Source organism: Ascaphus truei, chromosome 5, assembly GCF_040206685.1.
Source record: "Ascaphus truei isolate aAscTru1 chromosome 5, aAscTru1.hap1, whole genome shotgun sequence".
Classification (NCBI taxonomy): Eukaryota; Metazoa; Chordata; class Amphibia; order Anura; family Ascaphidae; genus Ascaphus; species Ascaphus truei.
Window position 1 is genome coordinate 19,289,930 of NC_134487.1, and position 13,363 is coordinate 19,303,292.

General features: G+C 38.4%; 1 protein-coding gene across 1 annotated transcript in view; it reads left to right on the top strand.

Moving 5' to 3' along the window:
* Window positions 1-203: 203 nt before the first annotated feature.
* GATA3 (GATA binding protein 3) overlaps window positions 204-13,363 on the top strand; it is a 33,311-nt gene continuing 20,151 nt past the window's right edge. The window contains exons 1-2 of the mRNA XM_075599430.1: window positions 204-310; window positions 1,949-2,011. The gene's annotated coding sequence lies outside the window, so the exon portion shown is untranslated. The remainder of the gene's footprint in view (window positions 311-1,948; window positions 2,012-13,363) is intronic.

Sequence of the window (13,363 nt, forward strand, 5' to 3'; positions counted from 1 at the left end):
CATACAGTGTTTGCATGGTGATCTTCAGCCTACACACTGAGAACACAATTTCCCCATATTTGTGAAAATGGTTAATATCTCCTGAAGGTGGTGATGTTGTAATGTATGTTGTAATGTAGAAGCTAAGTAGAAAGCTGTAGCTATCGCAATAATAACCTCACTGCTATCCTTTGGGCTTGAACTTCAAAACCCCCTGCTCCCAAACAATGAGCCTCTCTCCTGCTGTGCACATTTTAATATATGTTCATGGTATTGGAGTCTATAAGCAATAGACTGAATCCAGGGCAATCCGAATCACCAGAAGCTGCAGGTATTCCATGTTATTTATTTGTATTGAATGTTTCTATTAATCTAAAAGCTCTTTATGTACATTATATATAAATATGTGTGTGTGTGTGTGTGTGTGTGTGTGTATATATATAAATATATATATGTGTGTGTGTATATATATATATATATATATATATATATATATATATATATATATATATATATATATATATATATATATCCATTTGAGATATATATATAAGCTCTTTATGTACAATCTATATATATATATATACATACATATATATATATATGTATATATATATATATATATATAAATGTGTGTGTGTGTGTGTGTTTGTGTGTTTGTTAACATCCATATGGCTTTTTTATGCATATTGTTCTATTTGCGTCTAATTAAACTCTCCTTTCAAGAGACTTGTTTTTTTACAGCAGATTTCAAAACGGAAACCCCTACATTTTTTATAGCACACTGCACAAATATTATTTATTCCATTAGCAATTAAGCAGAATAACTCAGCACTATTTGTGTTCATAAACCTGCTGAAGGACTGCTGAAGGATTGCAGTAAGCTTACATTTTGTAGTTAAGATTGACTAAGTTACCTTATATCCAAACATTTTTTGGCTCGTAGTGAAACCGAGCTGAAAATAATTAGAAATAATGTGCAATTTGCATGTATTTACATGATTGGGAAAAAAATGATTAAACGTTGTTTTGGCATAAATCATACTCCAGATACTAGTTGGCATCAAAAGCAAATCTTTGATCAATACCCACTGCCTTATTATTATTACTATTATTATTATTACTACAACGATTATTATTATCGTTATTATTATCGCGATTAATATTATCATCGTTATTATTATTCTTTTTATATTTGAACCCCCTCTAAATAGAATTTGTAATCGTTTAAATAAGAATCATGTCATCTATATTTTTAGATTCAGATTTTCCACGGATTCTCTTCGCTGGGGTTTCTGCCCACGTCGATATTTGAACGTTTCCACAATCAAAACGCATCCACTATATGTATATTTCATAGAATGTATATTCATTTCTAATAAGCCTTTTACTCTGTCAGGAGCACATCCTACTGAACAGGGACAATAGATAAAAGACGTGCACTGTAATGCACATACATGACTTATTATATATAGAAGGTTAGATGATAAAAACATGATGTGCTACTGCTTTTAAATCAGCAGGTTCTGCATAAGATCCATCAGTACACTGACTGTTTGGTCAGTTTTAATACTAATGGTATTGAATTATCCTCAATATACCCCAATTTATTTGAAGTTTCCTTCTAAATGTCAGTTAATAGAAGGGGATATATGTGATCATGTGTTCACCTTAGTGACAGCTTTTCTAAGCATGGTTAAATAGCATTATAATCACTTAACAGTGCAGCACCCATCTGTTTGTAGAAGTGGCTTGTTATTGTCATGTGGAGGAATGTGGGTGCATGGTGACATTGCCAGGCTATCTGTGCCCCTGCTCTGTTCTCAGCCCGGAAGAGTGGAGCTGCTCCTCCAGTGAGAAAGTCAGATATTAGGCTGAGTTGGAGGAGGACTGGATCTCCCAGTTTTTATTTCTCACTTGAGCGTTAAATGCCATAACCAGTGCAATCTGTCTGTCATTTGTGCCTCAGATCTTCAAGAGATCAGAGAAGGGGGAAAAAAATACCAACCAGCTGCCATACTGAGCTGTGCAGGTCAGTGAATATTTCACCCCCCCCCCCCTCTCCTATGTACCATTTTTTCTTCTTTCTTTCCTTCCACGTGGAGAGAATTAAAAGGGGATCTTTGCCTTAAAGGGATAGCATGTGTATGGTGTAACCCAAAACCCTTCTGTTATTGTTCTGTAGTCAGTTTAGTCATTTAAAGGGTTTTTTTTTTTTAACAATGATTTGGCAATAGTTTTGTATTGAGTTCTAATTTCCATACCTCCAGGAATAGGACATAGAAGAGAGACCTTTCAATTAATGCACTATAATCGCCTTGTCTGTAGCCCTGCAGTACAGAGGGAGCTTGCAATACATTGCCAAATAACGCATTGCTTTCACATTTTGTTGCAGACTTACGAAAGGTCTATGTTTAATATAAAAATCATTTGGGGGAAGCATTTAAAAAAAAAAATCCATGTGTGGGCTTGATCCTTTGTGTGTTATAATTATATCAGCTTCAGGATTGTCATGTTATGAACATCAAGTGCAGAGAATTCTTAGAAAATCAAAATCTCTGAGAAATATTGGGTATTTGGCTTTATTTTTCAGTCATGTATATAGTTTAAGTAGAACGTTTTAACTGAACCAAGGAAAGAGAATTTTTGATTTGGGAGCAGATAATGCACCATTCTAACTGAATGGTCTATTCTGGAGCCTGTTTCCTGAATCGTATTGCCCCCCCCCCCCCCCTCATCTAGGTGGTTTATTAGACTGTGACTTCTCCCTGCACTCTAGTTTATCAATGTGTTTTTAGTATTTTCTTCCCTCCCCTAAAAACAACAACAATATAGCGAATAACAAAATTTAAAATATACACAAATAAACACAACAAAAGGATTTGTAACAGTCCAATATATTAAAATATCAGTCGTTTAAAAAATAAATAAATAAATAATAATAATAAAAAATAAATATATATATATACATTTTTGGGGGCTAATTGAATTTACATTTATTGTGTGTGTGTGTGGGGGGAGGGGGGGCTTTAAAAAAATAAAAACTGATTGCTTGTTGCCTGATATTGTCTCTGAGATGCAGCAGGGTGTATTGGGGGCAGGGTGAGATCTGCCAGTGTCAGATAACGTGGGGAGCTGGGGATATGGGAGAGGAAATAGTATAGAGGAGAGGCATTCAAATTACTGCTTCAACTGGGCAACGCAAGAAAATAATCCCAATAATTCCTAATACATTATTAAACTCAATCAGTGGTAAAAAAAAAAAAAACGAGGCGTTAATGTGTGTGAGTTTGTGTGTGTTTGTGTGTTTTAAATCAATTATTACATTAGCATCTTTCGAAAATTAGGATATATCTAAAATTCCATAGTGACCATGAAATTGAATCAAGAACCAAGATACAAGACCAAACCTCCATAACAACGTGTGCTATAGAACATATAACAGAGTGAGTATTTTACATTTAATATTATTATTATAAAATGGTAAACATTATAAAATAGTTTAAGATACAGGGAGATTATAACGTATATTTAATGGTCTCATCCTCTGTAATATACAGTAGTAACCCTTATCCCCTTTTATAATATCTGAACTTTATTCTACAGGACATTAAAATTCTCTGAATATAAAAAATGTAATCTCTGTCTAGGATAGAGCAATGCTTTTAATTGTATATTACAGCACATATCACATACATCTCAACACATTTTATGATTGAATTAAATAGTTGATGTAATTTACACTGGCAGTGGAATTAGCTTGGTCAGTATATTTCGGGGCAGAACAGTTTTTCTGCTTTGATGGTATTTTTTTCTTTAATTTTGCAAGCCTACACTTATTTTCCACCTAATTTGGGGGTATCACCACCCAGATCTGTGTGGGGTGAACCGCAGCTGTACAGATGCAGTTATGGCATTGCGTGGGACCCAGAGTCCCTTGCATGGTTTGTACTGGGTGATCCGCTCCGTGCAATTGATTATTTTATCTTTCTTGTTTAATCTGTGAAATCCACAATGACGTGAGATTCTTAGAGAAATAGTGATAATACTCATCAGAGATGCAGAATGGGAACGGATGAGTGTTACACAAAGGGAAAGGGCAAACGCATATTATCTTTAGCGAGGATAGTCATTTTAATATAAATATGTGTATATGAATTAATATATGTGTGCTCTGCACACACACAAAAGATCTGGGGCACTCCTATAGTCCTATAGGTGAGGTAAATCTAATTAAGGAAAGTGCTCATATACAACAAACTACTTCAAAGCATTATGTACAATACAACGAACTGTATAGACAACGAGTATAAACACACAAAAACACACACATTTTTTTCTTTTAAATAAATATCTCTTGATATTTATATTGAGCGCTAGCAGTTCTTTGTAAAAAAAATAAGTATATATATTTTAAATATATATATATATATATATATATATAAAAAATATATATATATATATACACACACACACACACACACACACACACACACACACACACACACACACACACACACACACACACACACACACACACACACACACACACACACACACACACACACACACACACACACACACACACACACACACACACACATTTACATATATATATACATATACATATATATATATATATATATAAATATATATATATATATATGTAAAAAATATATATATATATATATATACACACACACACATACAAACATATATGTTGTGAAAATGATAGTTGCCTGTTTTTGGTATAGTGCACCATAGTGATTTTCCCAGGTGAGTTTAATTTGATGGTTTTCTGGGTTAATCCACGTGGATTATTCAGGGTTGTTTTACAGATCTCATGACATTTGGATAATTTGTGCAGTCTTCCGGCCTCTCCTGCATTTCTGCTGCAAACACCCCAGGGTGAGATGGAGTTAGCAGCAGCTTCCACAGCAAGACAGCAGCTTTTACTGACTCCAATAAATAAGTATCTTGAATTTCTGCAGAAATCTCTGAAAAACAAAGGTTTTCCTATGAATAGATAACAGAAGCTGCAAACACAACGCTGACATTAAAAGCAATTACATTTAACCCATTTGCTTCCCTTGTTAACCATTTTGCTCTGGAAGCAAAATGGTTAATAAGGGAGTGTACATATATATTGTGGTCTGATCCGCTAAAATAGTTGATTACTTTATTAGCAACGGCAAGAGAAGCCAACACCATTAATTTGTGACTGCTCAAATGACTAGGGGGACATCAGAAATATGTCACATTCATTATTCCCGATTAGATGGTGCTGTTGCAATGCGAAATGGACAATCCGCATATTCCCCCCCCCCCATCTCTCTCCTCCTCATACTGCATGAAAAGATAACCCGAGTACTACAGTGCCTCAGACTCCCAAAGTGCCAATCACTCTAGTAAGAAGCCATTTGTGCGTGAAGCAAAATTCCATTACAAAGAATGACAGATAGGTTTTCATCAGAGACTGGAACATTACAGTTATTCACTTGTCTTCAGCTGAGCCCAGCAATGGTTTCAGTTTAGTCTGATACAATGCTGTCACCTGCAGCATATTCCTAACATGCTCTTGGGCTGACCAGCTCTAGATATAGGTATGTGATAGTTAAGGGGTTGGATGTTAAATGTTTACATTGAAGTGGAGAAATGTGTCAGTTGATCTGTTCTCAATGGCCGCTGGAGACATTTAACTAAAACACATCTAGTCTGAGCTCTGGGCAGACAAAATACCTGTAATCCATTTTCCATTCATGTGATAAATAACCCTGTAAACACTGGGGTTTTGGAGAATGACTCTGGGAAGATTCTCCCCTTTTATATAATTATTAATATTCAGGGGGGAAGCTCCCCTCCCTTTCTGCTATCCATTGTTAAGAAGGGTATTATTTTCTCTCTCCAATTTGCAACACAAGGTTTACCAAGAGTCGAAATAGAAATATAAACACAAAGAACGGTTGATCCCAATGTATCTTTTAAATGTTGCTATTTATATTACAGAAACCAGCCTCCTTAATGTACAAATTGATTTTGTTTCTCAGATTTACGAGACAGAGGCCTCAAATAACATCAGTATTCTAAAAAATAGTAGGGTTTATTCAGTATATCCATGTGTCACTATGCTGAATTTGCAGGACCACACTGGATTTTCTAATGGAAGGGAAATGTTGTATATTAATGTGTGTGTGTGTGTGTGTGTGTATGTATATATGTATGTGTGTGTGTGTGTGTGTGTGTGTGTGTGTGTATATGTATATATATATATATATATATATATATATATATATATATATATATATATATATATATATATATATATATATATATATATATATATATATATATATATATAAAATATCTAGGGGAAAGATCTTTGCAAAGGTACAGTGAACCAAGACATAACCGTGATGAAATCAGTTGACCATTTCATTCACTAACATGACATTGCACCCCCATTCTGCACAGCACCCCCTCCCCCCACCTGCACAATTACCCTCTATTTTCACATCCAGCTGAACAGAAGTTGTTTTACACAGGAAAGTATTCTGAGCTCTGCCCTGGGCCGTGTCCTCTGTATAACCCTCCAATATTCAGCCCAGGGCTGTTTATACAGCTTTACCTGTACCACTATAGGACCCTGTTAAATCAAACCCCAAGCAAACGTAACCTAATCCTGCCACGATCGCTTTAACTCAGGGGGCTTCTTCTACAGCCCCTAACAAGAGGACCCAGAGAAATTCGTACCAGCTGTAGCAGGAACCTCTAGCTTAGCAGTCATTGACTTCAAAAGAGAATGGAACAAAAACAATTCATTCAGTATCAGGGGGTTTCTATTGTTTGCCATTAAAAGGTCGGGTTGTTTCCTTTTGCTTTTTGCATCTGACCCTTGATATGTAACTTTACTATAATCCTACTACTGGACTTCATTATTACCATATCATGTAGGACTTATGGGGTTGAAATCTATCAGTATGATACGTGTCTTAAATATACATGGTGTAAGAGTGATGTCATTTTAATTTCCTTAAAAGATAACCCTTTCAGTGCTGGTCACTCACAAATACCTTTAGCACTAAAAATGAATGGCCTGTTTGGCCTGGAAAAGTCTGGTGTTTACACCAGCAGTCAGCTAACTGCCTTCTTTATCAGCATTGTGCTCCAGGGGGTGATGAGTTTGTTGATGGTTGTGATGCTTTATGGAGAGTTACCACGATCTTGCTATGAAGAGATTGTGTAGTGACCTTTATTGACTGATGAATAATGGCGATGTATCGGTCTTTCCGCAGAGAACTGAGCCCGGGTTGTGTGTGGTGGGTATATAGACCTGTGAAATTACACACATTGGGCTAACCTCAGATTGCTGATTGCAACCTCCCTCATTTAGTGTAAGGCATACTCACTGAAGGTCAGCCTCCCTCATTTAATGTAAGGCATACTCACTGGAGGTCAGCCTCCCTCATTTAATGTAAGGCATACTCACTGGAGGTCAGCCTCCCTCATTTAATGTAAGGCATACTCACTGGAGGTCAGCCTCCCTCATTTAATTTAAGGCATACTCACTGGAGGTCAGCCTCCCTCATTTAATGTAAGGCATACTCACTGGAGGTCAGCCTCCCTCATTTAATGTAAGGCATACTCACTGGAGGTCAGCCTCTCTCATTTAATGTAAGGCATACTCACTGGAGGTCAGCCTCAGTCATTTTATGTAAAGCATACTCACTGGAGGTAAGCCTCCCTCATTTAATGTAAGGCATACTCACTGGAGGTCAGTCTCCCTCATTTAATGCAAGGCATACTCACTGAAAGTCAGCCTACCTAATTTAATGTAAGGCATACTCACAGGAGGTCAGCCTCCCTCATTTGATGTCTGTCATGTCACTCTTTGAAATGTATTCCCACTCATTTGAATTGATTGTCACCGCATCAGTGGCCCTCTCAACATCACATTTGGGTCAAATCAAAATGATGACTCAAACCAGAATCCTACTTTCAAACCCGAATCCCCGTTTGTACTAATGGATCTTTCCAGCTATATGTGCAAATCATTTCAAAATATATTTCACCTCTGGGTTTGTGGGCTTCACCTGATAAGATGGGGGGGGGGGGGGGGGGGTAATGTTCCTTTGATGCAAAGCGACTTCTGTGTTATGTGTTCATTGTCCCCACCCAGAACCACAAGCTGCCCCTTGCTCCTTGGGTGGTATATCAGAAGGATCTTCTCTCCCCCCTTTCTGTGACATGTAACCACCCAGCACTGCCTCACCCCTGTTTCTGTCCTGCCATGTTCCCTTAGGCATTACTGTTACTTTTAGCTCTTGTTATAGCTCTAAGCTTGAAAAGATATACAATCTGTGGGGATCTCAGTGCCAAGTCCCTTAACTTCAAATCAAATTAAACGCTCCCGCCCCCCACACTATTGTTTTTAATAATTGACCATACAAAGGCGCCTATTAGTCCTGAGCTGTCAATTAGGAGCGGGTGGGGTGGGTTTAGTGGTTACATTGCACAGCGGGTGAGTGCTGTCAGTCTCCAGTATAGAGCAGAGCCTCTCCTGCAGGGCATCAGTATAGAGCAGAGCATCTCCTGCAGGGCATCAGTATAGAGCAGAGCATCTCCTGCAGGGCACCAGTATAGAGCAGAACATCTCCTGCAGGGCACCAGTATAGAGCAGAGCATCTCCTGCAGGGCACCAGTATAGAGCAGAGCATCTCCTGCAGGGCACCAGTATGGGGCACTAATGCATGGCACCAGTGTAGGGCACATCTCCTGCAGGGCATCAGTATAGAGCAGAGCATCTCCTGCAGGGCATCAGTATAGAGCAGAGCATCTCCTGCAGGGCATCAGTATAGAGCAGAGCATCTCCTGCAGGGCACCAGTATAGAGCAGAGCATCTCCTGCAGGGCACCAGTATAGAGCAGAGCATCTCCTGCAGGGCACCAGTATAGAGCAGAGCATCTCCTGCAGGGCACCAGTATGGGGCACTAATGCATGGCACCAGTGTAGGGCACATCTCCTGCAGGGCATCAGTATAGGGTACTAATGCAGGGCACAAGTATAGGGCACATCTCCTGCAGGGCACCAGTATAGAACACAGCATATCCTGCAGGGCATCAGTATTGGACACCAGCAGGGCACCAGTATAGGGAACCGCATATCCTGCAGGGGACCAGTATAAGCACCAGAGTAGGGCACCACTATAGAGAGCCGCATATCCAGCAGGGCACCTTCATATCCCACCAGACACAGGCCTTCCTCTTGTCTTCTCTCACCCCTTGTTCCTTCTTCATCTCCCTTAACTGTTTCTTCAGTCGGCACTTTATAACTGTCAATTTATCTCTTTTAGTTCTCATTTTTATTTCCTTTCTTCTTCAATTTTTCTTCAACGTTATGTGTTGTATGTGTTTAAAGGATGTGACACGTTTTCCTTCTGTTCCCACCTTTTTTTTGGTGTGGATAATTTCCACCATTTTTTCTTGACTTAATGCCCCTTTCTGTTTCACGTATCGCCCTCTTTCATTTACACTGTTACTCCATATTTAGTAATCTCCTTTTAATATTTCCCCTTTAATATTCTTCTTTTCCCATATTTATTTCTATTAATCGCAACCAGTGTTTTTATTGTCTTTTTTTCTTATAACCTTCAGTTGAATTTTCCCCTGTATAACATCATGTGTTTCTGTGTCTATGCTGCCCTGCTGTTTTCCTTTCGTTGAATATTTTACTATACAAATGATCATTATTGGTGTCAAATTATTTTATATACAGCAATGTATTTGGGAATGCACAAATAAATCCATTATTAATTAATCTCACTGCTGCCAAACGTACAGCCCCACTGGTTTCCTTTAGATTGTCCCTAAAAGGTTTTCGGAAGCTGGTGCATACCAATATAATTTCCTGGTATCTAAAACCATTTAATATTAAGAGTATAATAACGAAATATTAGTCACCCTGTTGTTCTCAGTAGTCCTCAATAAACAATTGCAACGGTAGCCCAAGGCAGACTGACATTCTTAACAGCCCATTGGTTTTAAAAAGGATTTGTGCAACAAGAGTATTAGGAAAGCATCAAGCTGTTATGACTAACATTTGATCAATTAGTCTTAGTACAGTATAGTGTATTGTATATTCCCTGCACCACGACTAACATCGCACTGGTTAAAACGAATGCCTCCTTAGTATCACCTACATGTATCCAGAACACACCTGATTGTACCAATCGATCATTGATGGGTCAAAGAGGTTACGTGAAGGATCTTGCTTGGGGTGGATGCAGCCAGTTTAGTATTCTTGCGTTATTTGTGAAGGATAAAGCATGATGCAATGGTTGGGGCAGAACTTTGCAGCTGGCAGATCAACACATTCATGGACATTTGGAATAAAGTTGAGTTTGCAGAGAGCTCTTGGATGACTTGGGGTCTGTGCAGAGCTCTGCCCTGCTGCTGGCCATGGCCGGGACTCCTGGTGTAATGCTCCCTTAGCTTCATTTCCTATTTCCTGGCTGCTTACTCTGAGCGTGAAGTCACGGTTCCTGGCGTCGGGCAGGCTGGCCATCGCAGGGCAATGCATAGCATCAAAAGAGCAGCCCCCAATCCCCAATTACATACTGTCAATCTGGGAGTGTGGGGAGGGCAGGCTGGGAATCTCACACGGGGAACTACCCCATAGGCTGCCACCTATACACTCAGATCACTCTAGGGAGACACCAGTGATCATTCTTCTCTGTATTAAAACAATGTGACAAGAGCCATATCTATCTATCTATCTACCTATCTACCTATCTACCTATCTATCACCTATCTTTCTATCTATCTATCTATCTATCTATCTATCTATCTATCTATCTATCTACCTATCTATCTATATCCCTATCATCGATCTTTGTCCTTTTAATTGATTTAATTATCATATATAAATATATATATATATATATATATATATATATATAATATATATATAAAAAAAAAAAAGGTAACAGCAATTGTTTTTGATAACCCCCTTCCTTGTTCAAGAAGAGATCAGGTACAGTATACAGGTATTCAGGTTTAGCAGACAAGACTGTGATTTCTTACCTGTTCACTTCTTTCTTGACCAAACAACCATTTGCTAGAATTCCAGTCAAAACCTGCAGCCCCATGTAGGGAAGGATTGGTCTAAAGGCAGCAATATGTGTAATATGTTTTAGCTCATCTCAGTTGCTGCATGCATGATAGATAGATACATCTACATGTAATGAATAGACGTGTGTATGTATGTGTATATGTATTATATTACATTACACACACCTTTTGTAAAGCACTGTATATACTGTGGGCTCTCCATTCATGTTAATTCACACTGATACACATACACACTCTTTCATCACTTGCTTTCAGGAACCTTTTGACACCTCCAGCCATAAAACACATCCACACCGGGGGAAGGACCAGCACAGATAACATTCCAATAGACACTGTTTATAGTATAGCTTTTGCTTGCTTCATTCATTGTAACATCGCAGGAAGAAGAGATCAGTGTATCTCGAAAGCTCGCACAAATAAAAGCATTTCGTTAGCCACAGAACGGTATCGTCTATTTATTTTTTGATTATATATATATATTTTTTTTTTTTCCCCTCAGGCTAGGAGGTGATAGTACAGCATACAGACCACAGGGAGAGCATGCTAGCCATTTTCCTAATTATGATACAATACCTGGCAGCAACCAAACAATTCAATGAGGGGAGCAAAGTGTGAAGGGAACTACCTGTTTTAAGAGGGGTTTCCCTGACCTGAGAACTATATGAAATGGAGCTAACATGATTAACCCCCATGTCTCATAGATTCGTTCTTCACGTTTTTCACCAATGTAGTGGTATATTCGTGTTAATGTAATTCTGGGGATTGTATGGGAGTCATTTAACAAACACGCCCTGCTGCAGAAAACAGCATCAGATTGGCAAACATATAAATAAAAATAAAACAGAAAGCTAAACAAAAAGTAGAAAAAAACTCACTGCTACCAATATAAGTGTTTTTTTCTGGAATACATCTAGATTTTGGTTTGGGTCTCCCCCCTCAGTTTTTCACTTTCATTTAAACCCCCCCCCCCTATATTTGAAAGTCAAATGTTAACAGCCTGCAAACTGTGCTTGGCTTAAACAACCCAAAGCCACAGAATGGCCATAGAGCGCTTTCTCTTCCCCTATTATACTTTGCATGTAACACAACGTATGGGAATTAATTTCTGGGAGGATTCGGTGGTGCAGTGAAGTCTGAGCTTCTTGCTTGTATGCCACTAGGGGATGCAGTGACTCAATGAACTGAACACAAGCAGGGATCACGACCTGTAGGAGCTAACCAACAAGTCTACTGTATATTTTCACATCCCCTCTTCCTTTTAGTTGGTAGAACTGGTTTCATTCGTTTTTACTTATATTTGCTGTCTCTTGTGTTTTCAACCCCCCTCCCCCCCCCCCCACAAAAAAGGCTGTGAACCTCTCTAAGTGCAGCACTATCTGGGGTATGTCATGTATGCGATGTAGGAAACAGCATAGAATCCGGAGTCAGTGTTAAAAACACACTATGGCAAGTTGGAACAGGACTCACACCTGTAGGGGATATTTGCGTCTGGATGATTAATTGTGTGTTATTCTCTCTTGTAATTGACATATTCCCATTTCAGCTGGTTTTATTAGAGGGGAATAAAGATTATTGATACCCATGTTGTACTCAAATGATTCAGGGCAGACTAATAACCTACTGCTAATCAGAGAAGTATCATTAGTCTGCAAAAGGAAACACGTGCGTGATGGGATCAATTCGTTTCTGTTTTACAAACGAAGTTTTCTTGAACAATATATCTGTTTTTTTTCCCGCTGCTAATATTTATTTTCCATGATGGTTATTTGGACAAACTGTGAATGCAAAAAAAAAGAATATATATATATATATATATATATACATATATATATATATATATATATATACACACACACACACACACACACACACACACACACACACACACACACACACACACACACACACACACACACACACACACACACACACACACACACACACACACACACAATTATATACAGTATACACATATATATATATATATGTGGTGGTGGGACTTTCTCTTACCCTCTGATACCGGGGCTCAGCGGGAGGCTCATCGTTCCTTATTTTGCGGTGATGTATCTGGGACCTTGTTATTCACATGTCTGCCCACAATGGTTATGCGTGTTCATACAGTGTATTTCTGGCCCATTTACATGTATTGCTCTGCTCCCCATCATTAGTATCCTTTAGATTCAGCTGGATACATTGTAACTAGGTTAGTTCACAGATGTCACTTTTCTTGTGTCATTTTCATCATTTCTTTCAGAGTC